At 42.6% G+C, this 10,046-nt stretch overlaps 1 non-coding gene across 1 annotated transcript; it reads left to right on the top strand.

The window, feature by feature from the left end:
- Positions 1-210: 210 nt before the first annotated feature.
- Positions 211-401, top strand: LOC123456314. Its single transcript, XR_006634453.1, has one exon. It is a non-coding gene; the product is annotated as a U2 spliceosomal RNA (small nuclear RNA).
- The last annotated feature ends 9,645 nt before the right edge of the window (positions 402-10,046 follow it).

Genomic DNA, 10,046 nt, shown 5'->3' with positions numbered 1-10,046 from the left:
TACTTAAAAGGAGGAGGCAACTGATCTGACTTCTAAGCCAGCCTGCCTCAAGATAACAACACTATTTGCCTTAGTTACTTCTAATAAAATCATTTCCAAGTGCGTTATTGGTATTAATGACATAAAATTGTATTAAGACTACTTTCTTGTTAGTAATAGGACTAATCAATTTGGTGTAATTTTTTAATAGCATTATAAGAAAGATAATTAATCGCTTCTCGGCCTTTTGGCTAAGATCAAGTGTAGTATCCATTCTTATCAGTTTAATATATGATACATCCTCTATCTGAGGACAATATATTAAATGGACTTTTGGAGCTCAGAGTTGGAATGGGAGCTTGCTCCATCCACTCCACGGACCGACCTGGTATTACAGTACCTCTAGGAACAGTGCACCCCCTTGGGGGAAAAAAAAAGAAAAGATAATTAATGATGGGGTAAGATGAATTGATTGAAGTAACTGGGAAGGAATTTTTCAATGATAACTTGTTAAAAATGCCTTTTGAGTGGTACTTAGATCAGAATGTTAAAGTATATAAATAAATGTGTGCAGATATTAAAAAAAAAAAAAAAGAAATTTTCAGGCTAAACCTAAACACCATGCCTAAAGCTAAAGGTTTTTAAACTGTTTACAAACTTTAAGAAACAAAAAAAACACTAATTTTCATATGTTGGGATAGCTTCCTTAAGTTTTATCAAATTTAAGTCATGGGTAAAAACATAAAATGGTTTTATGTTTATAAAAATTTCTGTGGTACATAAGATCAATAGCTATGAGGTTTAAGCCAAAATCACTGGTTGTCAAATAATGTTTTTCTTTCAAAAAAATTTATCAAGGGTTATATAAATATTTAGTTAACTATTTGGCTCAGAAAAGACAAGATTCTACTCTATTGTGTGTAAAGTAACTGTCTGTGTAGGTGATCTGGCTAGTGATAATAGCGGGTTATTAAAGACTCCTACTGTTATTGTATTGGGAGCTATTTTTCGTTTATTACCTAGGCAATTTTGCTTTGTAAAATTTGGTGCACTGTGTTTTGTACATATAAGTTTATGACTATAATATTCTCTTGTCATATTCTTCCCTTAATGAGTATGAAGTGGCCTTCTTTATCTCTTCTGATTACTTTTGGTGTAAAGTCGTTTGTCCACTGTTAGTAGAGCCACACCTGCTTGTTTCTTATTTCCATTCACTTGGAATAACTTTTTCCATCCTTTCATCCTAAGGGGGTATCTGTCTCTGATGGTAAGGTAGGATTCCTGAAGATAGCAAATGGATGAGTCCATTTTTCTGATCCAGCTATTTTTAGCCTGTGTCTTTTGATTGCAGTGTTGAGACAATTGATGTTTAGGGTTATAACTGTGAGGTATAAGTTACTCACCGTCAAGTTGAAGGCTTTGTGGAGTTTGATTTTTTTTATCTTTATGTGTTTTCATGTCTATTATAGTTTTGGTTGTTATTGTTTCCCTCCTGTAGCCTCTTCAGTGTGGAATATTCTGTTCAGTATTCTCCACATATTGACTTAATGCTCATATAATCATAAAGCTGGCTTTTGTCATGGAAGTTTTTCTTTCACCTTCTATTATAAGGGATAATTTTGCTGGGTATAGTAGTTTGGGTTGGCAGACATGATCTTTTAGAAGTTGAGAGACTCTGTTCCAAGCCCTTTTGGCTTTTAGAGTGTACATTGGAAAACATCAGAGGTAATTCCAACAGGCTTAGCTTTGTGTGTAATGAGTTTTGTGGGGTTTTTTTTTCTCTTGAAGCTTTTAATTCTCTCTCTCTCTCTCTCTCTCTCTCTCTCTCTCTCTCTCTCTCTCTCTCTCTGTTTTCAGTGTTGAGAGTTTTATCTGTAATGTGACATGGGGATTTTCTTCTCTGTTCCTGTCTGGTGTTCTAAGGGCCTCTTATACTTTGATGGGCCTCTTTTTTTGTAAGGTTAAGGAAATTTTCTGGAACAATTTTGTTGAAAATATTTTATATACCTTTGATCTGTATGTCTTCATTTTCCTATATGCCCATGATCCAAATATTTGACCTTTTTTGGGTGTTCCACATTTCTCTCCTATTCTTTTTATACTTTTCTTGAATTTGTCATTGTTTTTTGGACTCTCAATCAATTTTCTCTGTCTTGTCTTCAAGTTTTAATAGTCTATCCTCGACATGGTTGATTTCAAGGCTTTCTGGAGAACCTTTTAAAAGAACTATTTCATTCTTGTTTTCCATGATGCTGGTCTTCAATGCCTGGAATTTTGGGCTGAGTTCTGTTCCTAGTTCCCTCCTGGAGGCATTGCCATTACCCACTGCTTCTGCCATCCTTCTGGTGTGTGTTGTTGTTGTTGTTGTTGTTTTGATATAAAGACTTGCAAGGCCAGTGTGGGAGAGAGAACATCTTCCCAGTGACTCTGCTCTATCCTCCCCCACCTTGACCACTGCCACTGAGCCCCACACAAGAGACCCTATGATCATGATAGAGCAAAATGTTTCGGGGTTATGTGAATCAATCCCAAAATACTAGACCTATGTTGACACTCCTGACTTTGACAAGAGGATATAAAGCTTGGGGAAATCTCAATCCCAGCACCTGTAACAACCTGAAACTACTCCCAGAGAAAGAGAAAGAGAAATGCAGGTGAAGGAGGGAAGGGCCAGGGTAAGGCACAATTTCAACCTGGAATAAAACAGGCAGGCACCAAAGTCTTTGTGGCTTTTATCTAAATCATCCACACATGCTGGGAAGACTGCTTCTGTGCCTGAGAAATGGAGGTATGTGGGCGGCGTGGGGGGAGACGGGAGGTAAACAATCTCTGGAAGAGGACACCAGCACATTATGTGACCAGTTCTCTGTTCACCTATACATGTGCATAGGACCTTAAAGCCATAGAGTTTCATTTCACTTTCCCACTAGTATTAGTAGGGCGGTTCACACACTTTTGTTCAGCCCGTCTTAGTGTAAGACAGTGTGGTAAGAAGCTGGGGACTTGTTACTGTCCTGTTCTTATGCCCAGAAGTAGTGCATCTCCCTCAGAAGGAACAGGGTGAGAAAGGGCAGCATAAAGACATGCACCCTGAGTGCATGAAGGCTGCCCATTGGTGAGACCTCCCTCCACACACACCCCCATGGCCAGGGTCCCTGATGTGCCTCATGTTTCCTTGGCTGCAGCCAGGCATGCTGCTCATCATTCATCCAGGAAAACCCACCCTGAAGAAGGGTCCATTTGCCAACTGCTCCTATGGTCTGTGTGTACATCGAGCAGGCAAGCTAGATGGAAAAGTTTGTGCCAGTTGAACTCCATAGCAGCCAGGCCAGGGGTTACAGTAATGACAAGGAGAGTGCTAACAACAATAAAAATAATGAGAGCAGGCTTATCCCCTTTGAGCAGTACTTTTTGTCCATCATGCAGCTGCCAGATGCATTTCTTGCCTCTTTCCCTGCCATCAGAGACTTCATACGGGTGCAGATGATTACCAGTGTCTGAATCTGAAAGTTTCTTGGATTTTAAATTGGGATTATAGGGTGCAGGGTCAGGGAAACTTTTATCAACACGAGCACTTATTTAACTTCCCAGCTGGGCCACTGCAGGAAGGTAAGGACTTATCTTCATGGTGAGGGCCCCTAACTACTGCCATGGTGATCAGACCACTCACTCTTCATTTTCTACCCCTGCTTGGGCTCACCTCAGTAAGCACCTCAATTACTCATGGTCAACAGCGAAACTGCAGGATTAGGATGGCCAGTGAACAAGTAACCTTTGATTTTTCACCAGAGTCTCATTTCTTTTCCTCCTTCCTGGAATTTCAATCAGTCTGAACATCATTTAATGATGCTTTCTTATCCATTTGATTAAAACACAGACTCACCGAGGCAGCAGCAAATTGGATTTTTCCTTGGCCCTTAATGCACTTCAGTAATGAAATCCATGACTTCCAACCTCTGCTGGTGTGCACAGCGAGAGAGCCAGGAAGCTCATCTGTCTAGAAGCTGATCCACTTCCCGGGGAAGGCTTCCAGGAGCCGAGCATCTCTGGCATGAGTACCTGTGCTTACAGATTGGGAAAGCAAACCTCCGACTGGCATTATTCTTGCAGGTGACAGAGAAATCATTTAGAACACAACTTCATTTCTTTAAAAACAGCTACAGCTTTCATTGCTTAGATGAAATCACATCCCACATACTAATTTAATAAATTCCTCTAAGCTTATGCAGAGCCTTGCTTGAGAAGGCTGTGTTTATATGCCACTGGCCAGAACACTGTATAATTTCCATCTAATGCCCACGGAGAAAGAATGGTGGAGATTAAGAACTCAGTGAGGCCACTCCTGCTCAAATTCTGGTTAAGTGTTACAGACGCTGTTTTTCACAAAATTGCACTGTAAGACTCCAGCATCACAGTGGGGATCCAGACCTCCATCGTTCAAATATACAAAGAAAGTGAATTCCCATCAGCTTTGTTGGATTTTTCTAAGGAAGCCCTTTTATCCTGTACCTCACCACCTCAGTTCCTAAGATTGCCAACCTCAGACAAAGAATGCTTCCTCTGAGCAAGCACTGAACTCTTTAGTAACCAGTTACTACCAGATAGGCAGAAGCAATGTGGCCTTTCTTGCCTACCCACTCTCTTACTGGGAAAAGCCAGGCAACAAAAGATTAAGGGAGAGTAACCTGTCAAATTATATGGCATTTTACCAGCAACAAAACACTTATTATTGGGGCTGGAGAGATGGCTTGGTAGGTAAGGCTCTTGCCGGCGAAGCCTAAGGACTCATGTTCAACTCTCCAGATCTCACATAAGCCAGACGTACAAGGTGACACAAGTGTTCAAGGTCACATATTCACACAAGATGGCAAACATGTCTGGAGTTCAATCACAGTGGCTGGAGACCCTGGCACACCAATTCTCTCTCTCATAAAAAATACCAAAAAGCTGGGTGTGGTGGTGCACGCCTTTAACCCCAGCACTTGGGAGGCAGAGGTAGGAGGATTGATTTGAGTTCAAGGCCACCCTGAAACTAGAGACTACAAATGAATTCCTGGTCAGCCTGAGCTAGAGTGAGACCCTACCTTGAAAAAAAAATGTCTTATTACTTACTTTACAAGAAAGTATTGTGTCATACATCTAATTATTTATGCATATGTTTTAAAAAATCTACTGTCTTCTACTGTGTGCCATGTAGAGGAGTTCCATCATAAACAAGGCAGGCAAAAGCCTGTGTGACTCTTTATTTTCTTGCATGTGGGTGTGGCACTCGGAGTCTTAACTAGCGTTGCTTGCATGGACGCTGGTTGGGGCTATTTACCAGAGCGTGTTGGTGCTGCCACCAGCTACAATCACTGCAGGAAATGCCTCCGACTCCTCTAGCCATCATTAACTAAACACATAAAAATGGTCAGGCAAAAATGAATAAGTCAGGCTGAGGACATGGCTCCACAGTTAAGGCACTTGCCTGAAAAGCCAAAGGACCCAGATCCAATTCCCCAGGACCCATGTGAGCCAGGTGCACAAGATGGTGCATGTATCTGGAATTCATTTGCAGTGGCTAGAGGCCTTGGCACCCCCATTCTCATTCTCTCTCCTCTCTCCCTCCCTTTTTCTCTCTCTCAAATAAATAAACAAATATTCTTTAGAAAAACAAACAAAAAGTTAAATAAGTTAAAAAATAAAGTGAAATAAGAAGTGGCTTTCATTAAAATACAATATAAATGATACATCATGCTGCAGCAATTTCACCATACTTGTTCAGTAAACCATGGGGTGGCTAACATACATAGCCTAGATTCCCATCCAACTGCACTATGATAGTGGTAAGCAACTCCATGCCCCAGTGCAGATGTTCCTGTCTCTCGTCAAACTAGAGGTGCCCGTGCCTTTCACATCACAAAGTTACAGAAGGCAGCTGAGCTATAACAGACACTGCCAGGAGCAGGGGAATATCAGTACATCAGGACACCATCTACCTTTGGGAGATAGGGATCCATACCCCATCATCCCTGTCCTCCAGAAAAAGTCCTGAGACCTATCCTTCAGGTTCCCCAGTGGGCTGACGTCAGATTAGGGGAGATTAGATTAGATTAGAGACTAGTTTATGAGAACCCAAATTTACTATAAGCATGACATAAAATATTTGTTACTATTGCAACAAACCTGGGGAGGAAGAACTGTATGTAAACGAATATTAGTGGATAATTTATATGGTAGTGTTATGAGGGAATCCTACTTAAACTATAGTGTATGTAGTCTTAAATTTAGATATTGGACCTTAAGGAAAAATGTTTAAATCAACAACAATGCACACTGAAGTGTTAACAAAATATTTATGGAAAAATATTGCTAAAGGGTCAATTCTCCAGGACCTATGTAAGCCAGAAACACAAGGTGGCATGTGCATCTGGAGTTCATTTGCAGTGGCCAAAGGCCTTGGTGCGCCCATTCTCTCTCTCTCTCTCTCTCCCTCCCTTCCTCCCTCCCTCCCTCCCTCCCTCCTCCCTCTTTCTCTTTCTCAAATAAATAAATAAATAAAAATTAAAAATAGCCTATGGTGGGAGAGGTCATGAGCCCTAGGGATGTAATGCCTACTGCTGTCTGGCTAAATGCATATATCATTCTCACTAACCTGCCCTCTAAGCACTTTTCTTAACATTCACACACATACGTCAATGCTACTCTCAGTTTTGGTTGAGAAGCTTCTCTTTTCAGATGGCAGTGACCACTGGGATGACCCAAAAGGCAACATAGTGCTGAGAAGAAGTAACAGAGGAGTGATCGGCACTGAAATATCTCTATCACACCCTTAGGGTCCATTGCATTAGAGACGGCAGAAAGAATATAAGAGCTGAAGGAAGAGTAGGACTCCTTACAATGTAATCTTCCAGACACAATTTGTCTCAATACCTTCATAAGACCCTCATAATAGAAGGAAAAGATGATGGCATCAAAATAAGAAGAGACTAATTGACAGGGGGAAGGGATATGATGGAGAGCAATGACAGGGAATGTGGGGGAGGGGAGGAAATTATCATGGTTTATTGTCTATAATTATGGAAGTTGTCAATAAAAATATTTTTAAAACTTTATGGAGGGCTGGAGAGATGGCTTAGTGGTTAAGCACTTGCCTGTGAAGCCTAAGGACCCCGGTTCGAGGCTCGGTTCCCCAGGTCCCACGTTAGCCAGATGCACAAGGGGGCACACGCGTCTGGAGTTCGTTTGCAGAGGCTGGAAGCCCTGGCGCGCCCATTCTTTCTCTCCCCCTATCTGTCTTTCTCTCTGTGTCTGTCGCTCTCAAATTAAAAAAAAAAAAAAAAAACTTTATGGAGAAGCAGCTGAGTAGATGACTAAGTGGTTAAAGGGAGCTGTTCTGGAAACCTGAATTAGAATCCCCAGCATTCACATGAAGTTAGATGCAAAAGTGTCACACATACCATGACCAATACACTTGTGACTGTGGGAGACGGAGTCAAGAGAATCCTAAAGCTGATGACCAGCTAGTCTGGCCTTCGCAGCATCAAAGTAACAAGATAGACTCTCTCTCGACCTACAAGGTCCCCGAAACAAGACAGGCTTCTGTCAAAGCATTTCATTACCCACCTGAGGTAAAGGTAAGACTACGGCTGAGACACCATACGCTGCCAACACAGAACACGGAGAGAGCTGTCTGGAATATGGAAAAGAGCCAGTCCCCAGAAAGTCAGCCATCTAGGGCTGGAAAGCACCACATGAGCCATGGGGGGAAAGTGGCCAACAATAGTAAGCAGAGGTCTGAGCCACTCAGAAGCAACCAGCCCGACAAGGAGCACACACCAGTGTAATGTTGGCACACAGCCTTCGTGGGTAACCAATGGCTTTCTGGTTGGGTAAGAGATCCAGTCAGTGGAAAGGAGCCTATATCTGCAAGTGGGAAGCAGATCAGAATCACATAGAAACAAAGATTATGGTCTCCAATCCAATGTCAAGCTCCCACTAGTTTGTTTGGTGAAGAGAGAGGCTACATCCATATGCTGACTACATTCTCTGTTTGAGAATCTGTTTTTCTTTTCAGAGGTGGTGAGACCTGAGGGGATAAACCACCTCTTTGCATCTTAGTCAAGGCCCAGGTGAAACCACAGAGGAATTGGGGAGATGAGCAAGAGTGCTACTTCCATGGTGAGCCTGACAATCAGCTCCAGGGTGAAGAGGATACTCAATACTTACCAAAGCAGAGATCCAGAGGCTCCTAAGAACTCATCATTGAAGTAGACTTAAACACACCCACCAAGGCTCAGGGGATTTTGCAGAAAAGGGGCTGGAAAGAGTGTAAGAGTCACAGTTCGGACATCATTCTCAGAGACATTGCCTCCCCCGAGTAACTGGCTGCTGCTCTCACAATGCATAACCCACAACCCCATGGGAAATTGCAACAACCCCACCGAGGAGGCCCTCCTGTAGAATGGGAGCAGGGAGGAAGGAAAAGATGATACCAACACATGATGCCTCCATACAAAGTATGTTCTTAATTTTAAAAAAGTAAAAAAAAAATAGTTTTAATTAAAAAAATATCCTCCCTCAAACAAGGTGCAAGGCAAGGACCAGCATCCCACAGCTTCCTGTGATCTTCTCATGCACACCATAGCATGTGTACTCTCCTCCCCCACCACATACACCACATGCACAAATACACACACAAATAACAGCAAATATTTATGGCAAAACTGTATTAGTAAGGATGAAGCTAGGGTAAAAGCAGTGTGTCATTAAAGTGTGAAAGAATAGGCAGTCAAAACATTGAGCAACTTAAAAGTAGTTCTTAAAAACTGCAGTATCTAACCTGAGCCTGCATCTGCCGCAGAAGGCTGGCCTGACACCCAGCTTTATAGAGTGGGCAGGCATTTCAGCAGAGCCTGAATTAGCCCTCGACAAACTAATGGAAACTTCTGTGTTCAGCCAAAACCTGCTGCTTGAGCTCCACTGGTATTTAGAAGGAAGTTGGTCCGGGTGCTGTTGTGGGGTCCCCACACTTATGAATGTCCGAGGGTCACATCAGACCCCCACAATTTTTGACACCCTTCTGGACATAACTACTGCCCTTCAGATCTCATCTGGACCTGGAGTACAGAGGTGGTAAGAGAGTGTTTGCAGAGGAGGAAAGAGCACCACATCCAGGACGGCTCCGTCCAGCTTCCCACATAACATTTGCTGGGCACATAGGGGGCTTTTGAGACCAAGGAATGATCCCTAGTGTAGGAAGAAATTTTGTCACACTTGACTCCAAAGCTAATAAACGGCCAGAAATAACTGAAGTTCTGGCAGCCATGTGTGACTCTATTGAGCTCTGGATCTCATCAGAACAATTCAATAACTCACTGCCATATTCCCGGCCCTGGCACATGTTTCCAGCAGGCATCTGCTCTTATTTGAACCCAGAAAAGGGAATTGGATAAGGCAAGATTATCCTGGATATTGTTCAGTGCAGTAGTCACAGGCTTAGCAACAATAGCCATGGAGGAAGGAGGGAGGCAAAAGACTCTGAATCCATATCAGGAGCTCAATCCCAGAATCTGGAGCTTCCTTCAGAGCCCATAAAGCCCATCTATAAGAGGAGCGGGATACTGGGGGAAGCAGTGGTCTAACATGAGTCAGGGAGGGGAATGAAAAAGAGGAGAAAGTGGGCAGAGGGCTAATCAAAATTAAAGAGGTTATGAATAAGACATACGGAAGCCTTTGTTAGAGAAGATATGTCAGTTTTAAGAGAGTTTTGGTAGAAACCCATGGGGTGGATAATGGCATGTCCAGAAGCCACAGATTGTTACAGAAAAATTTCAATGCTTGGGGTAGAATATCATCCAAGTGAGTGGTTATTTAAGGAGGTCCCTGATGCTTCCAAAATAACACAGGCTATTGCCAAAGCTCTCACTTTCTACAAGAACTAGATAGAAGTTGCAGGATACCAAGAAATCAAGCTAGAACTGTGCTGGGGTCTGCTGCCTGCTCACCAACTGTCATGGTGCTGGACAGTGCCATGCAGCCTGCTGAGGAAGAAAAATCGTCGACAGGCTTAACCAGGAGTGAATCCT

Source organism: Jaculus jaculus, chromosome 20 (assembly GCF_020740685.1).
Source record: "Jaculus jaculus isolate mJacJac1 chromosome 20, mJacJac1.mat.Y.cur, whole genome shotgun sequence".
NCBI classification, from domain to species: domain Eukaryota; kingdom Metazoa; phylum Chordata; class Mammalia; order Rodentia; family Dipodidae; genus Jaculus; species Jaculus jaculus.
Note: the sequence above shows the minus strand (reverse complement) of the source record. Positions and strands in the feature narration are given on the sequence as shown.